At 46.0% G+C, this 15053-nt stretch overlaps 1 protein-coding gene and 1 pseudogene across 3 annotated transcripts in view; one reads left to right on the top strand and one right to left on the bottom strand.

Annotated features, from left to right (window-relative positions):
- pip4k2aa (phosphatidylinositol-5-phosphate 4-kinase, type II, alpha a) overlaps positions 1-15053 on the top strand; it is a 246388-nt gene that overhangs the window by 38788 nt on the left and 192547 nt on the right. The window lies entirely within an intron of this gene.
- Positions 6412-8470, bottom strand: LOC122550032 (adenylate kinase isoenzyme 6 pseudogene; annotated as a pseudogene).

The following is a 15053-nucleotide window of genomic DNA, read 5'->3' as shown; positions in this document are numbered from 1 at the left end:
TTCTTCAGTTTGTGGTTTTTGGTTTGCTCACTGAGCTGGTGGGTTGTCATGCAAATGTTTCATCATCATGGAGGGAGCATCATCAGTGCAACTTCCATGAAGCATTGAATTTCTACTCGCTTGACATTCATATGATCTGAGGTAAAAACAATGACTGCAGATGCTGGAAACCAGATTCTGGATTAGTGGTGCTGGAAGAGCACAGCAGTTCAGGCAGCATCCAAGGAGCTTTGAAATTGACATTTCGGGCAAAAGCCCTTCATCAGGAATAAAGGCAGTGAGCCTGAAGCGTGGAGAGATAAGCTAGAGGAGGGTGGGGGTGGGGAGAAATTAGCATAGAGTACAATGGGTGAGTGGGGGAGGGGATGAAGGTGAAAGGTTAGGGAGGAGAGGGTGGAGTGGATAGGTGGAAAAGGAGATAGGCAGGTAGGACAAGTCCGGACAAGTCATGGGGACAGTGCTGAGCTGGAAGTTTGGAACTGGGGTGAGGTGAGGGAAGGGGAAATGAGGAAACTGTTGAAGTCCACATTGATGCCCTGGGGTTGAAGTGTTCCGAGGTGGAAGATGAGGCGTTCTTCCTCCAGGCGTCTGGTGGTGAGGAAGTGGCAGTGAAGGAGGCCCAGGACCTCCATGTCCTCGGCAGAGTGGGAGGGGAAGTTGAATGTTGGGCCACGGGGCGGCGTGGTTGATTGGTGCAGGTGTCCCAGAGGTGTTCCCTAAAGCACTCTGTTAGGAGCTGCCCAGTCTCCCCAATGTAGAGGAGACCGCATCGGGAGCAACGGATACAATAAATGATATTAGTGGATGTGCAAGTAAAACTTTGATGGATGTGGAAGGCTCCTTTAGGGCCTTGGATAGAGGTGAGGGAGGAGGTGTGGATGCAGGTTTTACAGTTCCTGCGGTGGCAGAGGAAAGTGCCAGGATGGGAGGGTGGGTTGTAGGGGGGGCTTGGACCTGACCAGGTAGTCACTGAGGGAATGGTCTTTGCGGAATGCGGAAAAGGGTGGGGAGGGAAATATATTCCTGGTGGTGGGGTCTGTTTGGAGGTGGCGGAAATGTCGGCGGATGATTTGCGAAGGTTGGTAGGATTGAAGGTGACCACCAGGGGCGTTCTGTCCTTGTTACGGTTGGAGGGGTGGGGTCTAAGGGCGGTGGTGGGGGATGTGGACGAGATGCCTTGGAGGGCATCTTTAACCATGTGGGATGGGAAATTGCGGTCTCTAAAGAAGGAGGCCATCTGTTGTATTCTGTGGTGGAACTGATCCTCCTGGGAGCAGATCCGGAGGAGGCGGAGGAATTGGGAATACGGGATGGCATTTTTGCAAGAGGCAGGGTGGGAAGAGGTGTAATCCAGGTAGCTGTGGGAGTCGGTGGGTTTGTAAAAAAAAAAAATGTCAGTGTGAAGTCGGTCGTCATTAATGGAGATGGAGAGGTCCAGGAAGGGGAGGGAGGTGTCAGAGATGGTCCAGGTAAATTTAAGGTCAGGGTAGAATGTGTTGGTGAAGTTGATGAATTGCTCAACCTCCTCGCGGGAGCACGAGGTGGCGCCAATGCAGTCATCAGTGTAGCGGAGGAAGAGGTGGGGAGTGGTGCCGGTGTAATTACGGAAGATCAACTGCTCTACGTAGCCAATAAAGAGACAGGCATAGCTGGGGCCCATACGTGTGCCCATGGCTACCCCTTTGGTCTGGAGGAAGTGGGAGGATTCAAAGGAGAAATTGTTAAGGGTGAGGACCAGTTCGGCCAAATGAATGAGTGTGTCGGTGGAAGGGTACTGTTGGGGACGTCTGGAGAGTAAAAAACGGAGGGCTTGGAGGCCCTGGTCATGGTGGATGGAGGTGTAGAGGGATTGGATATCCATGGTGAAGATGAGGCGTTGGGGGCCGGGGAAACTGAAGTCTTGGAGGAGGTGGAGAGTGTGGGTGGTGTCTCGAACATATGTGGGGAGTTCCTGGACTGGGGGGATAGGACAGTGTCGAGGTAGGTAGAGATGAGTTCAGTGGGGCAGGAGCTGAGACAATGGGTCGGCCAGGGTGGTCAGGCTTGTGGTTCTTGGGAAGGAGGTAGAACCGGGCAGTGTGGGGTTCCCGGACTATGAGGTTGGAAGCTGTGGGTGGGAGATCTCCTGAGGTGATGAGGTTCTGTATGGTCTGGGAGATGATGGTTTGGTGATGGGGGGTGGGGTCATAGTCGAGTGGGCAGTAAGAAGAGGTGTCCTTGAGTTGGCGTTTGGCTTCAGCAATGTAGAAGTCAGTGCGCCAGACTTCCACTGCACCCCCTTTATCCGCTGGCTTGATGGTAAGGTTGGGATTAGAGCAGAGGGATTGGAGGGCTGCAAGTTGAGGGTGAGAGGTTGGAGTGGGGGAGGGGGGTAGACAGGTTGAGGTGGTTAATGTCCCGGCGGCAGTTGGAAATGAAGAGGTCGAGGGCAGGTAATAGGCCAGCACGGGGTGTCCAGGTGGATGCAGTGTGTTGGAGGTGGGCAAAGGGGTCCTCGGAAGGTGGGCAGGAATCCTGATTGTGAAAGTAAGCTCGGAGCCGGAGGCGACAGAAGAATTGTTCGACGTCACAGGGCATATATTAAATTCATTGATGCGTGGACGGAGGGGGATGAAGGTGAGTCCTTTGCTGAGGACTGATCGTTCGTCCTCAGTGAGGGGGAGGTCTGGGGGGATGGTGAAAACTCCGGCAGGGCTGGGAGCTGGGATCTGGTGTGGGTGCAGATCTGGGAGTGGGGGCAGAACCTGTAACTGGAGTGGCTGTGATGGTGGGGGGAATGGGGGTGGAGTCATGAGCAGGGGTAGTATTCCCCTCTGGGTTCTGGGGGGTGGGGATAGTGACAGTGGGGTCTGTGGGGGGCATGTTAGCAGAATGCAAGTGAGTGGCGCTGGTGGGGGTGGAAGTGGTGGTGACCACGGCAGTAGGGGTGGTGGAAGTCACTGAGCATGTGGCATCAGCGATGATGTGAAGGGCGGAAGTGATGTCACGTGTGATGCATGAGGAATTGTGAGGGGTGGAAGTGGTTGTGGGAGACGCCATTAGCCATGCGGCTGATGCAGTTGCCACCCCCACACCGATTGATGATGTCACTTCCGCCCCATCATGACCACTCCCTCCCCTCACAATTCCTCATGCATCACACATGACATCACTTCCGCCCTTCACATCATCACTGATGCCACATGCTCAGTGACATCTGCCACCCCTACTGCCGTGGTCACCACCACTTCCGCCCCCACCAGCGCCACTCACCTGCATTCTGCTGACATGCCCCCCACAGACCCGACTGTCAGTATCCCCACCCCCCCATGACCCCGAGGGGAGCACTACCCCTGCTCATGACTCCACCCCCATTCCCCCCACCATCACAGCCACTCCAGTTACAGGTTCCGCCCCCACTCCCAGCTCTACACCCACACCAGATCCCAGCTCCCAGCCCTGCCGGGTTTTCACCATCCCCCCAGACCTCCCCCTCACTGAGGACGAACGATCAGTCCGCAGCAAAGGACTCACCTTCATCCCCCTCCGTCCACGCATCAATGAACTTAATACACGCCGTGACGTCGAACAATTCTTCCGTCGCCTCCACCTCCGAGCTTACTTTCACAATCAGGATTCCCGCCCACCTTCCGAGGACCCCTTCGCCCACCTCCAACACACTGCATCCTCCTGGACAACCCGCCCTCGACCTCTTCATTTCCAACTGCCGCCAGGACATTAACCGCCTCAACCTGTTTATCCCCCTCCCCCACTCCAACCTCTCACCCTCACAACGCGCAGCCGTCCAATCACCTCTGCTCCAATCCTAACCTCACCATCAAGCCAGCGGATAAAGGGGGCACAGTGGTAGTCTGGCGGACTGACTTCTACACTGCTGAAGCCAAACGCCAACTCGAGGACACCTCTTCTTAGTGTCCCCTCGACCATGACCCCACCCCCCATCACCAAACCATCATCTCCCAGACCATACAGAACCTCATCACCTCAGGAGATCTCCCACCCACAGCTTCCAACCTCATAGTCCGGGAACCCCACACTGCCCGGTTCTACCTCCTTCCCAAGATCCACAAGCCTGACCACCCTGGCCGACCCATTGTCTCAGCATGCTCCTGCTCCACTGAACTCATCTCTACCTACCTCGACACAAGGGGGCATAGCTTAAATTAAGGGGGGGTAGGTATAGGACAGATGTTAGGGGTAGGTTCTTTACTCAGCGAGTCGTGAGTTCATGGAATGCCCTGCCAGAAGCAGTGGTGGACTCTCCCTCATTATGGGCATTTAAGCGGGCATTGGATAGGCATATGGAGGATAGTGGGCTAGTGTAGGTTAGGTGGGCTTGGATCGGCGCAACATCGAGGGCCGAAGGGCCTGTACTGCGCTGTATTCTTCTATGTTCTATGTCCTATCCCCCCAGTCAAGGAACTCCCCACCCACGCCCTCCACTACCTCCAAGACGTCCATTTCCCCGGCCCCCAACGCCTCATCTTCACCATGGATATCCAATCCCTCTACACCTCCATCCGCCATGACCAGGGCCTCCAAGTCCTCCGTTTCTTCCTCTCCAGACGTCCCCAACAGTACCCTTCCACCGACACTCTCATTTGTTTGGCCGAACTGGTCCTCACTCTTAACAATTTCTCCTTTGAATCCTCCCACTTCCTCCAGACCAAAGGGGTAGCCATGGGCAAACATATGGGCCCCAGCTATGCCTGTCTCTTTGTTGGCTACGTAGAGCAGTTGATCTTCCGTAATTACACCGGCACCACTCCCCACCTCTTCCTCCGCTACACTGATGACTGCATTGGCGCCACCTCGTGCTCCCGCGAGGAGGTTGAGCAATTCATCAACTTCACCAACACATTCTACCCTGACCTTAAATTTACCTGGACCATCTCTGACACCTCCCTCCCCTTCCTGGACCTCTCCATCACCATTAATGATGACCGACTTGACAGTGACATTTTTTACAAACCCACCGACTCCTACAGCTACCTGGATTACACCTCTTCCCACCCTACCTCTTGCAAAAATGCCATCCCGTATTCCCAATGCCTCCGCCGTATCTGCTCCCAGGAGGACCAGTTCCACCACAGAACACACCAGATGGCCTCCTTCTTTAGAGACCGCAATTTCCCTTCCCACGTGGTTAAAGATGCCCTCCAACGCATCTCGTCCACATCCCGCACCTCCGCCCTCAGACCCAACCCCTCCAACCGTAACAAGGACGGAACCTTCCCAAGATCACCTTCCACCCTACCAACCTTCGCATAAACCAAATCATCCGCCGACATTTCCGCCACCTCCAAACAGACCCCACCACCAGGAATATATTTCCCTCCCCACCCTTTTCCGCATTCCGCAAAGACCATTCCCTCAGTGACTACCAGGTCAGGTCCACGCCCCCCTACAATTCACCCTCCCATCTTGGCACTTTCCTCTGCCACTGCAGGAACTGTAAAATCTGCGCCCACACCTCCTCCCTCACCTCTATCCAATGCCCTAAAGGAGCCTTCCACATCCATCAAAGTTTTACTTGCACATCCACTAATATCATTTATTGTATCCGTTGCTCCCAATGCGGTCTCCTCTACATTGGGGAGACTGGGCGCCTCCTAGCAGAGCGCTTTAGGGAACATCTCCTGGACACTCGCACCAATCAACCACACCGCCCCGTGGCCCAACATTTCAACTCCCCCCTCCCACTCTGCCGAGGACATGGAGGTCCTGGGCCTCCTTCACCGCCACTTCCTCACCACCAGACGCCTGGAGGAAGAACGCCTCATCTTCCACCTCGGAACACTTCAACCCCAGGGTATCAATGTGGACTTCAACAGTTTCCTCATTTCCCCTTCCCCCACCTCACCCCAGTTCCAAACTTCCAGCTCAACACTGTCCCCATGACTTGTCCGGACTTGTCCTACCTGCCTATCTCCTTTTCCACCTATCCACTCCACCGTCTCCTCCCTGACCTATCACCTTCATCCCCTCCCCCACTCACCCATTGTACTCTATGCTATTTTCTCCCCACCCCCACCCTCCTCTAGCTTATCTCTCCATGCTTCAGGCTCACTGCCTTTATTCCTGATGAAGGGCTTTTGCCCGAAACGTCGATTTTGAAGCTCCTTGGATGCTGCCTGAACTGCTGTCCTCTTCCAGCACCACTAATCCAGAATTCATTCCGCTTGATATTCATATTATTCCGTCTGTTAAGGTGGGTTGTGTCATTTCTGGTTTTTCTCTGCAATGGTTTTATATGGGGTCTATTTCTGCATGCATTGAGGATGGCCATCAATTTTACTGGTACAATGTAACCATCCTAGGACAAGTTAGCCAGAGACATGCATGGGAATTCCAAAAGGTCTGGCTTTCAACCTGGAATGCCATCAACCAGCATGTAGAAATAGAGCCCATCTAAAACCATGGCAGAGCAAAACCAGAAATGACACAACCCACCTTAACAGTCCGGATAATATGAATATCAAGCGGAGTAGAACAACAATGCTTCACAGCAGTTGGACTGATGTTACCTAATAACGGTTACAAAATGTTTACATTTACAACCCACCAGCTTAGCGAGCAAACCAACATCTACATACACAACCTGAGCTGAAGCTCTTTGCAAAAATATCTTCACTCTCAATGTTCTACAAAACTTACTCCACAGTAATGAAATACTGTGTTCCAGTTTGGCAAGACACCAATAAAAATGATCTTTCGCTTCTTAGCTCTACATAACATAAGACAATAATGATTAAACCTAATGGGGCAAGTTAATTCTGTGCCAAATTAATCCTCCAATCTTAAATGATTTGCCTCATTTATTTACAATTCTAATTGAAATAGAATCACAAGGGATGCTAGTCTTTAAGACCTCTGTGACCTTTGGTAAAGTGCTTCTGAAAGGTGGTTTTGAAGCTAACTTGTCTTTCTGAAAATACATGGCTTGTTTGTTTGATACAGATATTTACTATATAAGTTGCTTCCTGCAATGTATTTGAAATAACTGCATAGAGGCCGGTATCCCATCATCAAGTCACCCTTTATTTACTCATGCACAGTACACTGGTTGTGGCCAGGTAGCTTTGAGTCATTCACCTGAACTGAGGAGATTCTCATCTCTTGGTTTTGTTTTTAGTAAAACATGACCAATACTTTATGGGTTGATAAGTTAGAATAGAGAAAACAGAATGAGTACTTTAAAATCAAAATAGTACTTGATGCATAATTTAAAATCTAACACCAACTGAGTAAAACAGCACAACATATTAAGTTTGAGTGAGTGGTCACATCTACTTTGAACAAATATCCAGTCACCTTTTCACTTTGGTGCCATAATTGTATCTAAACTTTCCGGTTCAAGTTTAAGACCTCATCTGTCTTAAATTAGTCTTGCCTTTCCCCTTCCAAAGAGGAATATGGAATAGTGTATCTTGAATACATCTAGAACTTATTCATCAACACAAAAACACAAGTTTGCCAAACTTGGACAATCAATAATTTATGCTACAGGAGAAAAAGATTCTGATTGGTTGGCAGGGCAACTACCATGGAGAAAGCACTGGGAATACAGTTGGTGTAAATTTGGCATTCTTGCATCTGTGCTGATGAAAAGCTTCTGCAACTTGTGTCTCTCCTCAATGCAGAATATTTTATATATTGATCATTTTTAAAAATGGGTTTACTTAAGTGGTTCGTTTAGAATAGACAATTTATCAAGGAAAAAATGCCAACTTTCATCATGTTAATTCATAAGCAAAATATTTACATTGAGCACCATTGAATTTTGAATGTAAATATTTGATAATTAATTAAATCTCTATATAGCCTAAAATCCTTTGTTTTTCTGCTGCTGAAAATACCACTGTAAAGGCAGCTCAAAGAAATCAGCTGTTTTGTCAGATTATATTTGACATTTATACACAAGTGCATCTTTTTAGAACAAGGACATTTATAATTGTCAATTCATTGTATGATTTGAACCAAGTTTATGTCCAGGTCCTCAGGTGTGTTACTGGGTAACTGATGGACAATCTCCTCCTGATATGATTCCATAGCTGCTTCATATATAGTCTGGAAAATCTCACACTGTATGTTGTCCTCAAGTTTCTTTCCACTGTAACTCCTGTTTTCCAATTGTCACACAAAATTGAATTATCTGTACAAAGTACAAACACAGCGCTCTGGAAAGAAGTCACAACCATGGTAATCTACGATTATTCCACCTTCACTCGTCTTATCATCAAGTTCATCAACTACCCTGTCATCATCCAGAATGGGACAAGAGTATTCTTCAACATAACAATCATTATGATTACCTTCTTTTGCAAGCTCTTCCACATTTAATGTATGCCAATCCAGTTTTTCCGGTCAACTCTTTACCAAGGGCAGTCTTTCCAACACCTGAAGTACCTGTCAACAGGATGTTTAGCTTCCTCTCCTTGTTCCAGGCGTGTGTGGTTGGACTCCTCATCTCTTGGTTATATTAATCAGCTAGGACTTTCTGAATGGCCCAAGTTAACAACTAGGAGAAAATGAGGATTGCAGATATTGGAGATCATAGTCAAAGAATGTGGTGCTGGAAAAGCACAGCTGGTCAGGGAGCATCTGAGGAGCAGGAGAATCGATGTTTCAGGCATAAGTCCATCAGGGCTTAGTCAACGGTTCAAGCAAAAGCCCTGATGAAGGGCTTATGCCTGAAACATTGAATCTCCAGCTCCTTGGATGCTGCCTGACTGGCTATGCTTTTCCAGCACCACACTCTTCAGTCCCCAAGTTAACAACCCCAATCAATGACCTCATAGTCAATGAGGTGAACCTGGTTTCAATCGCTACAATTTTCTAAGATAGAAGTGAAGTGGAATAAAAATTAAGTATTTGAGTTTTAGTAACATTTTTACAATAATAACAATTAAATTTTATGCTGAAGGTTACACAATGAATGCAAGCCTTTGCAACAATGGTAAGAAGAGGAATCTCCAGGAGTAGAATAGACAGGCATTTGATGGAAATCTAGAAGGTTTATAGGGGACACATATATAGAGGTGAGAAGAAATGACATTGCACCTGATGAGCACAAAAAGAGAAAAACCATTTTCAATGAGGAAAAAAAAGAGCAATGTCATGGGAAATGGGGTAGGGTGTGGGGAGTGGACAAACCCTGTTGGTGCAGGGTGGGAGTGGTGATTGACATTCTGGAAGGTATGAAATTGTTACAATCCCAGCTGATGTTAATAATGGATGTCAGATCTCATAATAAGACCAATCTTGAGAGATCATTTGTTCAATTTTTACAGTTGGTTATCACAGTGGTTAGTCACTGAAATATATTTTTAGGAGGCTATAGTTGATTCTTATTATACACACAAAAACACAGTTAAATACCAACATAAACAACAATACAATGTTCAAATTATTTCCCACCATTATCTGGATACTCATTTCCAGAGAAATATCTCTCCGATCTCAACTCTTCATTATGTTTTTCTTTTTACTTAACTCTTGTCTTCCTAGTTTCTTTGCCTTGGACTGCTGACACACATTTATGATTTCTTTCCAAATCTGCTGGTATGAATCTTTTTTAACAATTCTTACATTTTTTCAGTGCTAACAACTTGAAAACTTCTCTACAAAGTCTCCCAGCTTGGAAGCTCCACAAACTAGTAGCACTTCAACTAAGATGACTGGTTCTTATTGAACTAAAAGGTCTTTCTCCTCCTCAGTGAAACTGTTCTCCTCTCTGAACTGAATGTCTGATTCTTCTATGCTGAACAGAAGTCATAAGCTAAGCCACTAACATCTGGTTTGTTTGTAAACTCAACAGTCTAAACATTCCACCAATTGACACCACAGGTATCCTGCTCGATACTTGACTGAAGTCATACGCGTTCCTGGAAATTATCTATTTAGATCATGTTGTGGAGAAAATATAGAGAAACTCCCGGAGACACAGAGAGCTCTTCAAGAAGTAGGTCTTTTATTTGCAAACAAAAAAACCATGACACTGTGAAAGCTGATTCTCGAATGCCCACGAACCTCAGGGTCCGTGGATTTTTAGATTTCTTTTAATTATGTTTCTGTTAGCTTATCATCATGTCCAACTATATTAATCAAAGTACCTCACTCTAGCTACACAATAAAGTAGTGATGTTAGTTCCCATTATCTCTCTAGTTGTACATTCTACTTGATGTTATTCTAATGTCACAGTTGGGACTCAGCTTCTACCCTGTTAGACCTGCTCAAGATCAAGACTTTTGGAATATTGCATGCATTTCTGGTCTCCCTCCTATCAGAAAGATGTTGTGAGACTTGAAAGGGTTCAGAAAAGATTAACAAGGATGTTGGCAGGGCTGGAGGGTTTGATTGAGGTAAAAACAATGACTGCAGATACTGGAAACCAGATTCTGGATTAGTGGTGCTGGAAGAGCACAGCAGTTCAGGCAGCATCCAAGGAGCAGCGAAATCGACGTTTCGGGCAAAAGCCCTTCATCAGGAATAAAGGCAGTGAGCCTTAAGCGTGGAGAGATAAGCTAGAGGAGGGTGGGGGTGGGGAGAAAGTAGCATAGAGTACAATGGATGAGTGGGGGAGGGGATGAAGGTGATAGGTCAGGGAGGAGACGGTGGAATGGATAGGTGGAAAAGGAGATAGGCAGGTAGGACAAGTCCGGGCAAAAAGTCATGGGGACTGTGCTGAGCTGGAAGTTTGGAACTAGGGTGAGGTGGGGGAAGGGGAAATGAGGAAACTATTGAAGTCCACATTGATGCCCTGGGGTTGAAGTGTTTCAAGGCGGAAGATGAGGCGTTCTTCCTCCAGGCGTCTGGTGGTGAGGGAGCGGCGGTGAAGGAGGCCCAGGACCTCCATGTCCTCGGCAGAGTGGGAGGGGGAGTTGAAATGTTGGGCAACGGGGCGGTGTGGTTGATTGGTGTGGGTTATTATTGCATCATTTTTGAGTGGAATGCAAAATTTGCTTTTCTCAAGTCCTCTGGCACCATCCTCAATTTCTTTTCCTAAAGAATATACTTTCCTGAGTGCAGGTATAATGAAGATTCACAAAATAGATTCCTAGAAGAAGAAGGTGTCTTACAGGCAGAAATTTAATGGAATTTTGAGGTATGCTGTGGAGTTTAGAACAACAAGGGTAGTCTCATTGAAACAGAGTCATAGAAATATACAGCGTGGAAATAGACCCTTCAGTCCAACTCATCCATACTGACCAGGTATCATAACCTAATCTAGTACCATTTTCCAGCACTTGGCCCATATCTGTCTAAACTCTTCCTATTCATTTACCTATTCAGATGCCTTTTAGAATGTTATAATTGTACCAGCCTCCACCACTTCCTCTAGCTGCTCATTCCATACATGCACCACCCTTTGTGTGAAAGAGTTGTCCCGTAGGTCATTTTTAAAATTTTCCCTTCTCACGCTAAACCTATGAGCCCTCTAGTTCTGGATTCCCCCACTACAGGGAAAAGACCTTGTCTATTTAATCTGTCCATGCCCCTCATGATTTTATAAATTTCTATAAGGTTACCCCTCAGCCTGTGATGCTCCAGGGATTGAGCTACAGGGAGAGGCTGAATAGGTTGGGGCTGCTTTCCCTGGAGCATCACAGGCTGAGGGGTGACCTTATAGAAATTTATAAAATCATGAGGGGCATGGACAGATTAAATAGACAAGGTCTCTTCCCTGGTATGGGGGAATCCAGAACTAGAGGGCTCATGGGTTTAGCGTGAGAAGGGAAAATTTTAAAAATGACCTACGGGACAACTCTTTCACACAAAGGGTGGTGCGTGTATGGAATGAGCAGCTAGAGGAAGTGGTGGAGGCTGGTACAATTATAACATTCTAAAAGGCATCTGAATAGGTAAATGAATAGGAAGGGTTTAGACAGATATGGGCCAAGTGCTGGAAAATGGTACTAGATTAGGTTATGATATCTGGTCAGTATGGACGAGTTGGACTGAAGGGTCTATTTCCACGCTGTATATTTCTACGACTCTGTTTCAATGAAACTACCCTTGTTGTTCTAAACTCCACAGCATACCTCAAAATTCTACTAAATTTCTGCCTGTAGGACACCTTCTCCTTCTAGGAATCTATTTTGTGAATCTTCATTATACCAGCACTCAGGAAAGTATATTCTTTAGGAAAAGAAATTGAGGATGGTGCCAGAGGACTTGAGAAAAGCAAATTTTGCATTCCACTCAAAAATGGTGCAATAATAAATACAACAATGACGTGGAGGTGTTGGACTGGGGTGGACAAAGTTAAAAATCACAACACCAGGTTGTAGCCCAACAGGTTTATTTGTAAGACAAGCTTTTGAAATGCTGCTGCTTTGTCAGGTAGCTAGTGGAGCAGTATCAAAGGGCACAGAATTTATAGTAAAAGATCAAAGTGTCATACAACTGATGCAATAGATTGAACAAATTAACTTGCTGTTAAGTGAGTCTAAGTGATTAAAGACTTAACAACAATCTAAATTTGTTGAATACATTGTATCAGTTGTATGACACTTTGATGTTTTATTGCAAATTCCATGTCCAATTAACCTGCCCCACTAGCTACCTGACGAAGGAGCCATGCTTCAAAAGCTTGTACTTCCAAATAAACCTGTTGGACTATCAGCTGGTGTTGTGAAATACAATTACAGATCAATTGGTTTAACTTTGGTAGGAAAGCATTTAGATATAATAATCTAAGATAAATGAATAGTCATTTGGACAATGTGGATTAATTTTTAATTTGTTAAACATGATTTGTAATTAACCTTTTATTAACAATATAAATGTTGAAGGATATAAAAGATACAGGTATGACAGAAATGCCAGTAAGCAAGGAGGGGGAGTTGCCCTTTTGAAAAGGGGGACCATAACAACAGTACTTAGAGAGGGTATTCTTAAAGGATCATCAAATGAGGCCATATGGTTAGAAGTTAGAAACAAGAAGGGGATGGTCACTTTGTTGCGACTGTATTGTAGACCCCCAAATAGCTAGCGAGTACTAGAGGAGCAGATGTGTAGAGAGATTGCAGATAGTTGCGAAAATAATAGAGTAGTATTGGTTGGAGATTTTAATTTTCCCTGTATTAACTGAGCCACCTAGAGTGTAAAAGTTTCCGAAATGAATATGTAGATGGTCCTACTCTGGGTGGGAGTGGATGTACACTGGACCTCCTCTTAGGAAACAAGGTTGGGCAAATGACTGAAGTGTCAGTCAGAGAGCACTTTGGTCCAGTGACCATAACTTTCTTAGTTTTGACATAGTTATGAATAACGATAAGAGAGGTCCACAGCTTAAGGTGCTAAATTAGAGGATGGCCAATTTTGGGGCCATTAGGCAGGATCTAGCAGGGGTCGATTGGGTGAGTCTGTTTAAAGTAAAAGGAACAATTGGCAAATGGGAGGCTTTTAAAAGTGTGATATTAAGAGTGCAGGGACAGTATGCCCTTGTTAGGGTGAAGGGAAAACTGGCAGGTTCAGGCATCCCTGGCTCTGGTCAGGAAAAAGAAGGCATGCATTGCGTTTAAGCTATTAGGCTCAAGGCTCATCCTAGATGATTATAAAAAGTGTGGGAGCACACTTTAAAAGAGAAATCAGAAGAGCAAAAAGGTATGAGATGCATCTGGCAGATAAGATTAAAGATAATCCCAAGTGGTTCTATAGCTATAATAAGAGTAAAAGGATGGCGAGGGAGACAATAGGTCCCACAAAGATCAGCATGGCCATCTATGTGAGGAGCTACAGGAAATGGGGGAGATTTTTAATGAATATTTCTCTGTATTTACTGAGAAGAGAATCATGGATGCTAAGGAAATAAAGAAAACAAGTGGAAATGTTTTGGACAGTATACATATTACCCGAGAGGAGGTGTCAGCAGCCTTAAAGCGCATTAAGGTAAATAAATTCCCTAGGCCTGGTCAAGTCCATCCTCGGATGTTGTGGGAGGTGAAGGAAGAAATTGCAGAGGCCCTTGCAGAGATCTTTGCTTCATCTTTGGCCATTGGTGATGTTCCAGAAGACTGGAGGGTGGCTAATGTTGATCCGTTGTTTAAGAAAGGTAGTAAATACAAGCCAGGGAACTATAGGCCAGTAAGCCTGACGTCAGTGGTAGGTAAGTTGTTGGAGAGGATACTGAGGGACAGGATAAACCAACATTTGGATAGTAATAGATGATTAAGGATAGTCAACATGGATGTGTGGGTGGAAAGTCCTATCTGACAGATCTTTTGGAGCTTTTCAAAAAGGTAACCAAGAGGATAGATGAGGGTAGGGCACCAGATGTTCTCTATTTGGACTTTAGTAAGGCCTTTGACATGGTCCCATATGAAAGACTAATCATGAAGGTTAGGTTACATGGGATCCAGGGAGAACTAGCTAATTCGATTTAAACTTCACCATACATTTAAGACAGAGGTGAGGGGATTTGTTTTTTAACCTGGGGTTTGCTAATCTGTGGAATTCTTTACTGCAGAAGGCTGTAAAGGTTGGGTTATAGAGTCATAAGCATAGAAACAGATCTTATATCCAGCCAGTCCATGTTCACCATAATCCCAAACTAAACAAGACCCACCTGCCTGCACATTATCCCTCCAAACATTTCTTATTCATGTACTTATCCAAATATCTTTTAAACGTTGTAAGTATACCCGCATCTACCACTTCCTCTGGAAGTTCATTTCGCACGCAAACCACTCTCTCTATATAAAAAAAATTGTCCATCATGTCATTTTTAAATTGTTCTCCTCTTGCCTTAAAAATATGCCCCCTAGTCTTGAAATTCTCCACCCTGGGGATAAGACACCTGCCAATCACCTTATCTATATCCCTCATGATTTTATAAATGTCTTATGCTCCAGTGGAAAAGTGTCTCACCCTATCCAGTCCCTCTACATATCTCAAATCCTCTATACCCGCCACATCCTGATGATAAGTCTCTTCTGAACCCTCTCCAGGTTAATAATATCCTTCCTATAACAGGGCGACCAGAACCAGACACACTACGGCAGAAGAAGCCTTACTACTGTCTTATAAAACCTCAACATAATGTCCC

The sequence above is a fragment of the Chiloscyllium plagiosum genome, unplaced genomic scaffold, assembly GCF_037043375.1.
Source record: "Chiloscyllium plagiosum isolate Xiang-an unplaced genomic scaffold, Cpla_swu_hap1 HiC_scaffold_5, whole genome shotgun sequence".
Taxonomy (NCBI): Eukaryota; Metazoa; Chordata; class Chondrichthyes; order Orectolobiformes; family Hemiscylliidae; genus Chiloscyllium; species Chiloscyllium plagiosum.
The sequence above is the reverse complement of the archived record's forward strand: the minus strand, read 5'-3'. Positions and strand labels throughout refer to the sequence as shown.